Below are 14912 nucleotides of genomic sequence, written 5' to 3' on the forward strand. Positions count from 1 at the left end.
ACTTCCAGGGAGGGGGCATCCACAACCTCTCTGGGCAACCTGTTCCAGTGCCTCACCACCCTCATCGTAACAAACTTCTTCCTAATGTCTAATCTAAATCAACTCTGCTTCAGCTTAAACCCATTACCCCTTGTTTTGTCACTACACTCCCTGATAAACAGTCCCTCTCCAGCTTTCCTGTAGGCCCCCCTTCAGGTACTGGTAAGCCGCAATTAGATCTCCCCGGAGCCTTCTCTTCTCCAGGCTGAACAATCCCAACTCTCTCAGCATCTTTTATTCTTTCCCCTTAGCATACCTCAACTTCTGTAGTTTGTAACCGTAATCACATCTTTAAACTCCGTATCTCAGATCTGAACAATTAAACATATTTCTGATGGTGGAAGATACCCTCTATCTACCACCTTCTTCCAACAGTGATGATGGGTCAGAGGGAAAGCAAGCCTGTAGCTTTAAATATCCTCCAGTGTCAAAAGGCTGTTATTGAAGTGCCTTCAGTTCTGCCTACTGTGAAAAAAAAAAAAAAAAAAAAAAAGATGAAATAGCAGGACAAGAGGATGTGGCCATCCAGCATGTTGTCACTCGCCACAAAATTCAGAAACTGCATCCGAGCAGATTCATCAATATCTGCCAATAATGCTGCTTCATCACTTGTGGCTGGATTCCACTGCTAACAGCGAGTGCAGGATGCTGGCTTCAATCTCTTGGATGTGGCTTCACCTTTCATTTAAGGGGACTGTGAAAAGTCCTCAAGGTTCTTTGGGGGAGCAGATGAAATAACAGGATTCTTAAAAACAAAACCCAGGATTTTTTTCCTCGGTCAACATTATGCAAGACTGAATGATCTAGGCAAAAGGACAGCAAGGTGTGTCTTTCGTCCATCAGATGCACAGGTATAAAACAAGCAGTTCACGGCCCAGCAATAAGAGATGAGTTTCCTGTCTGGCAACAGCACTATTTCAGCTGGTTTGAACAACTTCATCTTAGCTCCCTCTCTGCTCTGCCAGCCAAGCTGTTTGAGCAACCAAGCAATGAACTTGATCAGAGAGCTGATCCATCTGTAAAACAACACAGCAAAATAAATGGTTATTTTTCGGATGGATCCATTCCCAGTCCTGTTAGGTGTGCAAGTGCCTGAACAGATCTGACAGCACCATGATGGAAGAAGCACTGCATGGACATGAATGGGAAACTGGGAGCCATTGATTAAGTTGATAGTGGCACTTAAGAAATACACGGAATGACATTTAAAATACCACAAGGATAAGAAAGCCTGACACAGCCACACAAATACAGGTACTGTGACCTTGATCCCAGTCTTACAACACATCAGATCCAGCAGTAAAGTGGACTTAGGAAGTCCCTGTCCCTCCAGCGGCTGTTTACCCATCCCTCAAGTGTGCCAATCAAACTGTTTCTGTGTTGCACTGAAAATTGGTTTAACAAAAGCACCTGGAGTAAAAACAATGCTTGAAAGAAAAGGAAGCCAAAAAGGTATACAAGACCTCAAGAAAATCTCAGTGTGAGAGTATTTTCTATAGAACCTTATATCAAAATAGCTAAACTAGTTGTAATTCATATTTTCTACTGTGTGGTACAAATCTGTGCAATGGGACATGTTTTAAATGAAAAGTTCCCAAATATGATCTGGCTCAAGTTCTTTTTTATTATTTCACATCTACACAAGAGAAACTAAGGAGCACGGCCAAGCAAAATAAGGTGGCTACGATGTACCTTTTCATCATGCCCAGGGAAAGAAAAACAAGCACTGGTACATATATCTCCAACATCCAGCCATCAAAACAAGTATTTTTCTTTTTCCATTCTGTTTATTTGGACAGGCTTAGGAGGCCACCCATTTCATAAAATAGAGAAGATATCAGGAAACCAACTTCCGAGCACTTATCCCTGGTTACCCCTGGAATACCGTACATGGTTTAAAGCAAATGACATGCTCCACTCAATTAACAACTCACCACCCTGCAGGGCCAGCCCATGTGAGAACAATATTTCTGATTAACACCAGAAAGAGATCATATGAACAAGGGGAAAAGAAAGCAAAACTACACGAACTCCCATACGTAGGTTTGTAAAAAAGCACAAAGGGAAGTTATGTTCACAACTTTTTTCTGAAAGTCAATGAGATTTTGACTTCTGGCTTCCCCACTCTGTAAAACCACCCTTTTGTATAATCTAAATGACAACATGAATTGACATCCAAGCTGGCTTAACTACACTTAATACATGCTTTCTGAAGGACACCACAGTGGTTCCACAGATCAGACATCACAATACCATTGTATACTTGGAGAACTTGGATCTAGTCCCCATGAGACAGCTCTGAGATCCCATGTATCGTACATGGCAATTCCATAGTTACTTAAAATAATGAGAAAACTGAATCTGGGGAAGAAATTAATCCACAAGAAGCTTGTTCTAAATACATAGTATTACCAGCCACTTGAATTATGTCCTGAAGCACTAGAAAATGCATTACAGGACAAACTTCTTTTGTCAGAAATAACTAATTGTTCATTCTGATCTCTAAATTCTGTGAACTAGAAGACAGCTTCTTTAATACCTACCACATGCTATTCTCATTGTATCAAGGAAGACAAATTTCTTTTCTTCAATGCTGTCTCTTACTAGACACACAGGGTGTATGCATCACACAGAATGTCTGATAAAGAAACCAACATATATTTTAAAAAGTATACATAAAACCATATTGACTGTGATGTCTCAATAGTATTTAAAAGTGTTTAAACATATGCCTAAGTACTGTCCTGAAGCCTCACTGAAATCAAGTACAGGACACTTACATACAAACTTAATAACTCTCAGATAATGTAATCTGAGATTGATAGATATTATCAAGATTGTTATCACAATTGCAGGCCTTGATTGCAAACAGTAGCACAGGCACTATATGAAAGTTCCATTTCAGAAATAAAAATATTGCTTAAAAATATTTGAAATTAAGGACACACAGTGCACAAGGAACTTCATCACTATGATTATTTTTGTCAACATTTCAGCTGACTGAAATAAGTTTTCTCTCTAGGGATCCAGCCTGTATATGCATATCCAGTAGGTTTGATTTACATGACAAATTCTTTTAAACAAGATTCTCTAAGTCTTATTCCTCCTAGCTTCTGCTATAATTATTTTGGATAATGTCTCTTTTCTGCTAAGAACACTGATTCCTTCTGATGCTATTAGCTGCAGAAGACTTTTTTATTTAAAATGTTTACCATATATTGGGAAAAAAAAAAAAGGCTGTAGCCTGCAAATGACTGAAAAGCATCCTGTAAAATTCTGTGCACAAGGACACAAACTCCCTATAAGATTAGTAACCATATTAATCTTACATCCACCTGTGCAGAAGATACGAGTAATCCAAGTAACTTAACTTTGGTAAATATATCGGGCTGAAGTAATCACAGAAAATGCATATACCTCAGCTCTAACCAGCCAAAAAATACACACCAGTGTTATCAGCATTGCAAAACAGCAGTATGAGCTAAAAGACAAGCAAGAACACCTGAAATCAGAAATTCATCTTCAATTTTAGTTCTGCTACATGATTCACTGTGTGACCTTTAGCACTGAGCCTGTCTGCGTCTCAGCTTCCCTACACAGAAAAACAAAGTTTTTCACAACTTTTCATGGTGTATCAAATTTGCTCTGCTTCCAAGGTTCTGTTAATAATGGTTCCGTGCAAGCTGGAAAGAAGTCAACTTTACTTTAAGAGCTGACTACAAGTAAAGAGCATCTGCCAGCTACAAAAAAAAAAAACCCAAAACACCTTAGGCAAGGAAAGCATGACCTAGTACTCTGCCTATCTGTATATAAAGCTGCAACTTTTGGACATCATTTCTGATCAATCCTCACATTTTAGAAGAACATTTCACTCTTACTGGCTGAAACTTTGAAAAGAAAGCAAAAAAACAGAGGCTACATCCACTGACCTGAGCTTATTTTTTTCAGCCACTTCCATGTTACCATGAACTTCTGGGATTCTCCCAAGGGAGCCATTAACACCTCCAATCCTCAATGCAATCTCCGTCTCATCCTATCTTGCTAGCTCAGCTTTGCAAGTCTTGCCCATCCTTGAAGGGACACCTTGTACTGTAGGTTGGAAGAAAAGAAAGGAGAGAATGCTTAGGGAGAAGAGAGGGGGAGAGATGCACAGTATCTCTGCTGAAGAAGCCAAGGGGTTGGAGGAGCTCACAGAGCCACTGGCTGGGGGAGAGGGAATGCAGGGCATTGACAGCAGTGGGGGGAAAGGGTGGTCAGTGGCATGGGAGACCGGCATATGGGATGGGGGTGCATGGAAAACAAGGAGCACACACAGTCCCTGGCCTGGAGATGCGTATCTCATGGGCTTTTCCCTCTGCAACTCCCACATGGAAAATACAGCCTGCAAAGCAGATAACACTCGAACTGCACAGAGTCATGGAGCAGGAGAAACCTGACAGTGCTGGGTGAAACGGAGATGCCAGCTGCAACAGTGAAGGGGTGTGAGAAGAGAGGGGACTGAGGGAGTCCCTGTCAGCAAGTGAGCTTGTTGGGCTCTACACAGCCTGCCCTGCCCTGCTTTCCTGCCTCGCTCCAGGGCCCCTGCTCTTCCAGTTGCCTACATATTAATGTTAGTCTCCACTTAGCAAAACTTCCCTAATGCTGATCTGCCCTTGGCAGCCTCCTGTCTCCACTCCTTCAGCTTCTGTCGGCACTTAATAATAAGGAACATCTGATGATCTGTAACCAACTGCTGCTTCACCTGTGACTGCCAGATACGCTGCTGCCAGGGCCACCACCGTGCCCGCCTCAGAGGTGCCTCCAAGCACCCGCCGTTGTTGGTGGGTTGCACAACTGTCGTGCTACACCCACCTCACGCATTAGTAGTATAAGGGTATTGCAATTTAGGGTGTGCAAACTTGTTTTGCTCAGACTTCAGAATGCTCCAGTGTCACTACTCTTCATATGCTTTTCACAGGGTTTGTGGCAGGTCTGGTCTTCATTTTCTTACTGATAGTCACAGATGAAAGGTCTCACTTGGAATTATAAAGCTGAGGGGTTTTTCAGTTAATTTTTAAACTTCTCTCTATTCCCCCTTGCACTCCCCTCATATCAATAAACATCTGCCTCCTTTCCTGAAGGCCACCCATGCTAGTGTATTCCAGCAAGATCCTGTTACAGGTCACAGCACGCAGCCCAAGCTATGCACTTGCTTTACCTCCACCCAAAGGGATTTAAAGAAATTTAACCTCCAGACAATCTGGAAAATCTAAGTTGATCATTTACTGCTATTAACCCCACAAAAGATTACGCTGAGTTGATACGCACAGGTAGTTACAGCATTTGCAAGCACAGACTTTGTCAAACACATATACCACCTAAGCAGGATGTTTCTAACAATTTGAAGTCAGCACACACTGCTTAAACTGTTGCTTTGTCCCCTTCCCCCTCATTATCCCTGTCCCCTCACACATATATTTCTCTGCTTAGTCTTTCTCCCAAGAGAGATAAACAACGGGTTTGATTCCTCTCTCACTGCTATCAGTGAGCCTCAGCTCACTGTATTCAGAGTGTGCAAGGACAAATCTGCAGGCACTTTCTGTGATTCATTTGAAAATCAAATCAAATTTTAAAAAGGCTAGAAACAGAAATCAAGTCCAATCCAACCATTACTGCAGAAGGCCCAGTTCAGTGGCATCAGTCAGCAATATGCTGAGGAGGGCTGGCACACCAAAAAAGGATCATCACCTTTTATTAGTAAAAATCTAGTGTAGATGAAGGAAGATCTCGGCTGTTAAGCACTCTGCTAGACAATGCATGCAACCGCTATCAAAACAGAGAAGATCCTGAGATTACCAGAAGTTGAAAAGAAGTCATAATATTAATACCTTATTCCCCACTGACACTCAGCCAGTATTACACTGTGGAAAATATGGCCCAGAAAAAAATTTGGACATTGGAACCCACTTTGGCAGCCACTGCCTTGGACGAGTACTCCTCACATTTTTTTCTGCCATTCCTCTCTTTCTCCTCCAGTCCATCTGTGGTGGGTGGATACTTCTACCATCAGCTTAACTGAGGCTTGCTGCTCCACTCTTCTGAGATTATTTGATGTAGTAGTGTTGTGCTTTAACCCACCATGCAGCTAAAACAACCACACAGCTGTTTGCTCACCTACCCCCCCAGTGGGATCGGGGAGAGAATCAGGGAAAAAAGAAGGTAAAACTCATGGGTTGAGAAAAAGGACAGAAAAGTAAGATAGTTAATAATAATAATAATATACAAAATAAGTGATGCACAGCACAATTGCTCACCACCTGCAGACCACCAATGCCCAGCTAGTTCCCAAGCTGCGGCCACACCCCCAACCAGCTTCCCCTAAGTTACACACCAAGCATGACATCATATGGTATGGAATATCCCTTTGGCCAGTTTGGGTCAGCTGTCCTGGCTGTGCCCACGCCCAGCTTCGTATGCTCTACCAGCCTCCTCACTGGTGGGACAGTACGAGAAGCTGAGAAGTTCTTGACTTGCTGTAAATGTTGCCCAGCAACAACCAAAATGTCAGTGTGGTATCAACATTATCCACATCCTAAATCCAAACATAGCACTATACCAGCTACTAGAAAGTAAGTTAACTCTATTCCAGCCAAAACCAGGACAACTAGTCATTGCTATTTCAGTTTATCTCCCCCCCGATCTCTCTCTGAGCTCAGATTCAGCAGCAGTGTCCCACGTGTGTTGTTACTTGCATTCAAGAATGTGCAAAGACAGAGGATGAACAAGGGCCTGTTGATGTGCATGATGACAAGAAAGGTTTTGCCCTCCCAAAAGCAATTGAACTGCCTATTTCTGAACATGACACAGAGCATTTCAGAGAATGGCACAGCCCCTCCAGTGCTCTCCTAGACACCTTCAATAAAAGAAGGAAGCTGTGCAGCCTTCTGCATACACAACAGTCAGGCCAAAAGAGATAAATGAGGTGCAGACAGGAAATGGCCACATCTTCCTTGCCTACTTGCCTGTTTCCTGACACCTTTTTCTTCCTGACTCTACCAAAGTGCAGAGGCTGTTTCCACTGTTAGCAATTCCACTGCAATTAACAGTGCCTCCTATGTTAGATGGCCCTGCTTCTCTTTCCCTTCGAGCTCTCAGACTTACAGCCCTCGTTCCACTTCCTGCTGGACAGCTTTTCAAAGCCTCACCTGCATGTCCTGTCCCTGCTGTTAGGTGTTTGCTGCTCCACTCTTCTGATTTTATTAACAGATGCTAGGACTTGCGCTGTAATCCAGTAGCTTCATAGTCATTGCAAGATCACAGTATTTCAAAGCACAGTCAGAGGCAGAAAGGAGCTGTTTACGGGAGCTGTTCTTGCAATTTGTAAAGAAAGAAAAAATAGGATGAGTGAAGATAAAAGTCAGTGAGAGGAAACCTGCAATAACAGCCTAGTCTGTTCAGCCAGTACCAACCAGTCTCATCCGGTAACTGGAACAAACTATGCAGTGTATTGTGCTGCTTTAGTCTCCTGTCAACGCAATCAGGCAAACTTAGCCACCTGGCAAGGCAAAGCTGTTGTGTTTTCAAACTATTTGCTCCTACAAATGCTTGACATTCTTGCTAAAGTTGTATCCTCTTTCAGTTACTGGAGAGCCATGGTTAATGTCTATAGTATTTGGGAAAGGCTTATGTTCATCAGCTGTACACAGCACTGCAACCTTGCTTACGCAATGAACTTGAAAAATGTTTGATTCCTCTACCTAAAACTCTGAAAAAAAAACAGGATTTCCAACTCCTAACGTTAACAGTGGTTCCATCTGTTTCTAATCTCATTGTTCTGGGGACTTCTTCCTGGCCCAAAGACACAGAGGGGAAGTCAGTGATTCTTTCCAGAGGGTGGAAATTAATTTGTCAATGCTATAGCCAGCTCCATTGCTTTCCTCTGAAACACTCCACAGCTCAGGGTTATCGCCTCAGCCCTGGTTGCACACATCAGCCCTAATTCCCACTTCTACAGAAAAAGGTGAAGAAGTATCCATGCTAGAGGAGGGTTTATTATTGATGAAGTTCAACTTCTTAGCTCTTTGCCATACTTATGCATTACTTTAAATGGGCAGAAATACAAATAAATCACTTATTATCCCCCATCTTGTGTGAAAGTTCAGATGCATGTCAGGTTTCTCTGCCACTTAATGTCCAGCATTAGCCACTGATGGCCATCATTCTGTAGAGTTAGTGAGCAGCATCCTTACAAGACACAACCTGCCTGCCAGGGCACACTGCCACAGGCTGCTCTGCTTCTACAGCACTTCTTGCACCTGTTTCTCAGCAAGGGGAGAGCACCGAGCACCTCACCTGTTGGGCCAGCCCTCCGTCCCCAGGTTCAGCTGATACATGGATTTCTCGCCTTTTACGATGGCAGTCCCTTAAAGACATCACATAGCAATACCTGCCAAGCTCTTAAAATGGGGCTTTTAGGAAAGAAGACCATGATTTTTAATCTGTAATGTTAATGCTTACTTCTATTGAACAGATATCCAGAGGAAATCTCCTACCCCACTTCTGTGACATTATGGAAGCCAACTGAATTTGTGGTGTGCCAGAAGTAAGCTTTGTATTTATGGCTTTTAAAGAAGTGATAAAATCCAAATCCTCCCCCTAATGCTTTCAAAATATATTTCACAGAAAGTCATTTTCTCTGTGAGTCAAACTCAGAGGCGTGTTTAAGGTGAAGTAATTTCCAGCTCCTGGGAATATTACATCACCTTTGTCTGTCTACAAAAGTTTGGGCTCTGATCAAAGCTAATGCTCTGGTTGAAAGGTTCTTGCTCTCACCTCTCCATCCCCCAGATGAGGCTCCCATTCCTCCCTGCTTGCTTAGCTGTGCATGCTCTGCACTCAGAGCTATCAAAATAATCCTGTTCAACCCACGTCCTCTTCTCCAGTCACACACAAGGCATTATAAGGATTCGTGCTAACCTGGGTAGCCCCCACAGAACCAAGGGACTGAGGGAAGAACCATATGTGCAGTTAGGTACGTGGCAGTTTTCAGGAGACTCAATAAGAACCACCTTCTCTACATCAACGTACAAGGTATTTATACTCATGCAGACCATACTTAGAGGGGAATTCCCAAGACAATGCAACCTGAGTATATCTGACACCTTACGGCAACCAGAGGACCGGGGGTCCCGGCTTTCTCATACCATTCTCAGTCATCTGGTCTTCCTTTTTGCCTTTTTGTGTTGCAAGGCAAAAAAACCCCCAAACCCAAACCAAACAAACCCCAACCAACCAAAAAAACAAAAAACCCAAGCCAATTCATCTTACTAAAGAGGCAGAAAACTAATCTAAAAAATAAAATAGAAAAGCAGTGTTTTTTTCTGCTGCTTCAGTGAGTTGAATCAGGCATCACAGAGGCAGCCAAGCACCACAGTCCACATAGTGGGAGAAGCAGCACCATGCAGCCAGGAGCAGGAGAGAGAAGATCAGCGGACCCTTTTGGAAGCAGTATGCCAGCAGATCTGCACTCTGAGGCATCCCATTTCAGTAACACTGGACAGCCTAAAAAACACCTGGCCTTTTGGCCTTTCCTCCCAAGCAGAATTGGAAGTCCAACGATGTACACTTTGTAATAAAATAAAAAAAGGAACTGACTTGTTTACAAAGTTTCTTGCTATTTTGATTTCATGCAAACCCATCCAACCATTCCTAGAGCTAATCACATTTAAGCAGGCAGTTCCACTATTTCAAGCACTTTATCCTTATTATAGTTACTGTCGCAGCAGACACGGTCCTAGAGCTGAGCCATCCTCACCTACTGAATGGACCCACAGTTTGGGGGAAGGGATTACGATCTGAAGCTTTACCAGGACTGGAGGTCAGGTGCTGTGCTAGTTCCTAGCCAACGCCTGACTCTGGGTGATATTCAGTTTCCCAGCTGAACCTGTCTGCTGGTCAGGTTTCATGCTAAAGCCTACTAAATGTCTTTCTCAGTTTCTGATACATTATTTTCCAACATGACTCAGATAAAATCAGGAGAGTCCAGCACCTACACATCAGCACAAACCCTGTGTGTTTTTCAGGTTTTGATATACTCGTAGCCTTTTTGCATAACACCAGAGTGAAATTTGAGATTTAGATCAGTAAAAAGCAGGCTGCTTATGCATCCAAGCAGAAGCCTAGGGAAAAGTAAAGTGTAGAGAAAAAGGAAACTAGGAAAGTAACATATACTTTGGTTGTCCTACTCACGGTCGGTCCCCATTTCAGGAAAATCTGAACATTGTTCCCTTTGCTTGTCTGCCTGCCTTCCTCAGAAGACACAAGGCAAAAACAGACATGCATTCCCTTTCCAGTCTCCTGCTTACAAAACAACTTGAATGTATTACTCCTTCAAAACATCTGTTTGTACTCCTAACATGAGAAAAAATGTTGAGACTTCATGTCTTTGATAACAAGTTGTGACCTCTGCTTTGGAATTTGGTTAAATCCAGATTGTTACACTTCCAAAACCTAGTCACTATTGAAATTTCAATGAACTAATTTCTAATTATTCTAAAATTAAATGATTCCTATGTTTCTGTTTTAAAGACATCCATTGAGATTATTAAAGAAGGCTCATTAGCTTTGCTTCATTTCTTTTTACTTTTTAACTACACTAATGGATGAAATTCTAGCTAGTGACTCAGTGTTTTTAGTGCAGGGGTGGTGAGCTCATGAGCTGAATACAGCACGCCAAGCAGTTCATCCAGGCCACAGCCCAGTCTTCACACCATCTTCCAGAGCATCCCTGAAATGTGGACAGGCAGCAAGCCACAAACCAGGTGATTCCTTGGGCAGCCTGCACCAACCATTTTTTCTAGGGGCCTCACAGTCCTTCCACCGCTTGCCTTCATCTGGTCCATAGCCTAAAGGCAGGTCCCACCACCACAGGAAAGACGCAAGGCGGGATGGTGCATGCACGTCTGCCAGGATAGATGTGCAACCTCTGGCCATATGACACACTGTGCGGTGATCAGGACAGAGTAAACCTGCGTTACCCACGTAACAGGACACACACGTAGCCTCCAGTGAGATGATTCATTTCACATGTACCTGGACGTGTGGCAGCTAGACAACAGCGCAGGTAGATTTTAAGAACATGACATATACACGGTCACTTATCTGGCAGGGGAAGAGCCACACCTTTCCTTATCACATAGCTATCAGAAGCTATGTGACTGCCCAGGCTGAAAGCACAGGCACTGCCGCCTCAGAGCAATTCTGGTTATGGCAAATACACTGCTGCTCCTACAAGCACATCATTTTTCTTTCTCTGTTTTGCAGATGTTCTCTATTACAGGATAGAGTGGTCTGTATCTCCAAGATAACAAGCTAGTCCATTTTATGACGCATTAATTAGGTTCAGTACAAGGTTTCCTTTTATTTTCAACCACTTGACTGATAGCGAACATTCTTCACATAGTAAGGCAGAATGTCTGCGGGACATCCTAAGTCTCTGTTCATTCCTACAAGCTGCTTATAAAATGATAATGGAGTAAAATTGCCAATGAAGAAGAAAAATACTATACTCACACTCACTCCTCCTGTCTTGGGACCTCTTACTCCTGTGGCTCAGTCCCCCATCTCTGATCTGCCTCTTAAAAATAAGTCCCTTCTACATTCAAACCCCTCCCCTCTCCTTTAAAAATACAAAACTTTTACCAATTAAAAGTACTGAAAAAATTCTCTACCTTCTTGCCCTGAGCGGACACAGTGTTGGGCATTCTAATATAGCAATTTAGCACATCTTTGGTATGCATTTCACTATTACATTTAAAAAAAAAAGCATGACATTTATCTACATAACTGTAAGTTCTTAATGACTTTCCCTCAGGTGTTTCTCTTCTAAAGCACAATTACAGGCACTGAAGTGACTCTATAAAATAGCATGCATACCTGATTACTCTGCTTGTCTGCTTCCAGGGTGTTCAGGGGTTATTTTCTAACTTAATTGACATTAGCAAAGTGTTGTTTTTGGTGGCATGACAGAGATGAATCAGCTGGAGGGCAGAAAACTTATTTCTAGTCTTCTGCCCATGCTAACAGGCCAACTGCCACAATTCTGACCCCAGGGCCTACAGCTCCTGACAGTGCCCAGGCTGGACCTAACCTCCACAAGAAGAGGCTGGGAGAGGTGGCTGATCCTCCCACTGCAACAAGTTACAGGACAAAGCCAACAGCCGATATCTTGACATAGGCAGGAGTACATTGCCCACTGGAGTGAGACTTGGGGATGTACTGAGGAAAACCATGCTTTCTTCAGGTGCTGAGCAGAACTACCATTCCTATTCATGCACCAGCCCAGACACATGTGGCACACCAGGTCAAAAGAGTCACAGATAACAATAGCAGGTGGACAATCCAGATCCACAGAGGAACATGGGAGCAAATACACAAGCTAACACTCCTCCTTTACTAGCACTTGTCCACCCTTACAAAGCCCAGCTTGGAATAGTCCTATACGAAAGTTGCTTAATTCTGTATGGCCCAGGTTGAATTTGCTGGATTAGAAGCAGATACGCTAGTCACTAGGCTGGGTAAATTGAACACATTTGACATGAGAGTAACAGCTATAAATATAGAAAACTCTGATGTCAGGTGCAGTCATTTTTTCTGAGTATATTTACATTTTTAAATGCACTTCCAAAATAAAAGCAGAGACTCATGCCATTATTTTTTGTTCCGATCCTCCAGCAGCAGTAGCATCACAGCACATGTTATAGGGCATGGCCTGGTTATCACAAAACTCTGAAGCCAAAACGTTATGCCTGTTTTTCTAAGTATTTGCCAACCTCCAAAAGCACCTGAGCTTGTGACATGATACTGTGCTTAGGATTATCTACGTACCCTGAGTTAAGGTCTTAAAATATATTACTACATAACAGTTTTTTGGGGCCCTTGCCTTACTCTGTTTACTACATGGATTTCCTCTGGGATGAAATCCAGACAATGTAGTGAGGAAGGCTACCCTTTCTGGACACTCTTTTTTTCCCCTCTGCATCATTTGTCGCAAAAATTGGCAAGTGATTAAAGCTGAACTTGAAGAAAACAGAAGGTATCACAATGAAAGCAAATGAATGTGGCTTTTTGCCATGGAGTTCTTCTGCAGTGCCAGCCAAGCCATTTAAATCACACTTTTCACTGTTTTTTAGCAATTGCATATTCCTCATCTTCCCATATGTGGCTCAAGATTGTGGGTTCTAATTTGTAGCAGAGCTGAGGAGTCAGCTTGCGGTTGATTTATGTGAATGCTTTGAGTATCTGCAGTACTAAACACTGACTACTCTGAAATATCAGTTCCTGTCATATTATGTCAGTCATAAATTAATGTGGATAAAAAAGAGAGTGTACAAAAGCCCCATTGTGTCACAGGAGTATTATGGAATAAATTCAATAGGGATGCACAAGAGAAAAAAGTGCATTAGGAAATTAATCACTCTGATTTCAGAGCAGACTCTTGTCGCTGCTTACTAACTTTGAGGCATTTGATTTTGCAGTCTTAAAAGTACTTTTTTGTTTATAATTTCCTAAACTTTTCTCAAAACACAACATGAAAAGAACAGAAATGCCACACTAAATCACTACACCAACTGCTGCGTTGCTGTGGTGCCTACCACGCATCCCCAAGCCAAGACTTCTGGACCCAAAGCACAGGTCTCTGTCCCTGAGCCAGACAAGCTGCCTTCCTGCCAGCAAACCAGCAGAAGAGGTTGCTGGGAATTTACTTTGTCAGGTAACATTTACTCCCCTCTACACCCCCGTGGCTACCTGTCCTGCTTTTTGCCCACCTAAGTACCAGTTTATAACATTCTCAGTTGTTGTTTTTCTCTCCAGCCCCATCTTGCCTCCTTGCTCACTCCCTTTTCTTGCACCATCTCCATGCCTCCCCCCTGTTCAGCATCCAGCTGCCTGCCATTCCTTTCTCCAATCCCCCCCCCCCCCCCCCCCCAGCTCCCTGGACAAACTAAACACTACAGAGACAAGCTTTCAATAATATTTTTAAAGGAATAAAGCAACATATTCTTCCCTTAACCTTCCTTTCAGAAACGGCTCGATCACTTGGCTGCTGTTTGTCAAAGTTTTTCACCTCAAGCAGACATTGGCTATGGAAAAGTGCAGCCAAAACTGTTAAAGCTTCTCACAGTTATGAGTAACTGAATACAAGGATTCAAAGCAGGACGTGCTGTGCAGCCTTTACAATGTACAGTGCTACCTGCCTCTCCTGGAATCTTACTCATATACAGGTGTAGTGCTTCCATTTAGATTTTTGGCTTGAGTAAATATCCATTAGCTCCATTAATTTTTGCGTTGTTAGTGAAAAATATTGGTCCTGGTTAACTAAAAAGGGTGGTCAGCTTTAGCTTTTAACACACAGACTTTGCTAAAAATGCTTGCTAAAATTTACACCCCTATGCATGTGGTAGTTATGAGCCACCTGCAAACAAGCAGCAGAGTTTGCATGCCAATGTTGTACAGCCACTCTGCTATCAAATCCTTGCAAAAACATGTTAAAAAGTACACATTTAAAGACAGACATTTGACTCTAGTATGTCTGAAAGTCATATGATCTCACATTTCCAATATGATAATTGTTTGTTTCTTGGGCTTGCATTTTGTCTATATGTAATTTCTTTGTACCTTACCAGAAACCTTCAATTAATTGTTGGTAGCTTTAGGAATCCTGAGCTATGCAGGAAAAGAAAGGTATGCATACAGACATGTATGGGAAATTCACAGGCTTTCATTAAACAAAGACCATACATGACGTGCAAAGATCCTTACAGACTACATAGCCATAATGTTTTAAGCATTTCCTTCCAGAAATTTTGTTGAAAAGTAAACAAAGCCATAAACCC

The 14912-nt window shown here is 42.6% G+C and overlaps 1 long non-coding RNA gene across 2 annotated transcripts in view; it reads right to left on the minus strand.

The window, feature by feature from the left end:
• Positions 1-4124, minus strand: part of LOC142601045 (uncharacterized) — a 59790-nt gene extending 55666 nt beyond the window's left edge. The window contains exons 1-2 of one of the 2 annotated variants that reach the window (XR_012834601.1): positions 3969-4124; positions 2583-2677 (exon numbers count right to left, since the gene is read on the minus strand). This is a non-coding gene — a long non-coding RNA (uncharacterized LOC142601045). The remainder of the gene's footprint in view (positions 1-2582; positions 2678-3968) is intronic. The other variant, XR_012834602.1, reaches the window with a different exon arrangement.
• Positions 4125-14912: the final 10788 nt, after the last annotated feature.

The sequence above is a fragment of the Balearica regulorum genome, chromosome 1 (assembly GCF_011004875.1).
Source record: "Balearica regulorum gibbericeps isolate bBalReg1 chromosome 1, bBalReg1.pri, whole genome shotgun sequence".
In the NCBI taxonomy this organism is placed as follows: Eukaryota; Metazoa; Chordata; class Aves; order Gruiformes; family Gruidae; genus Balearica; species Balearica regulorum.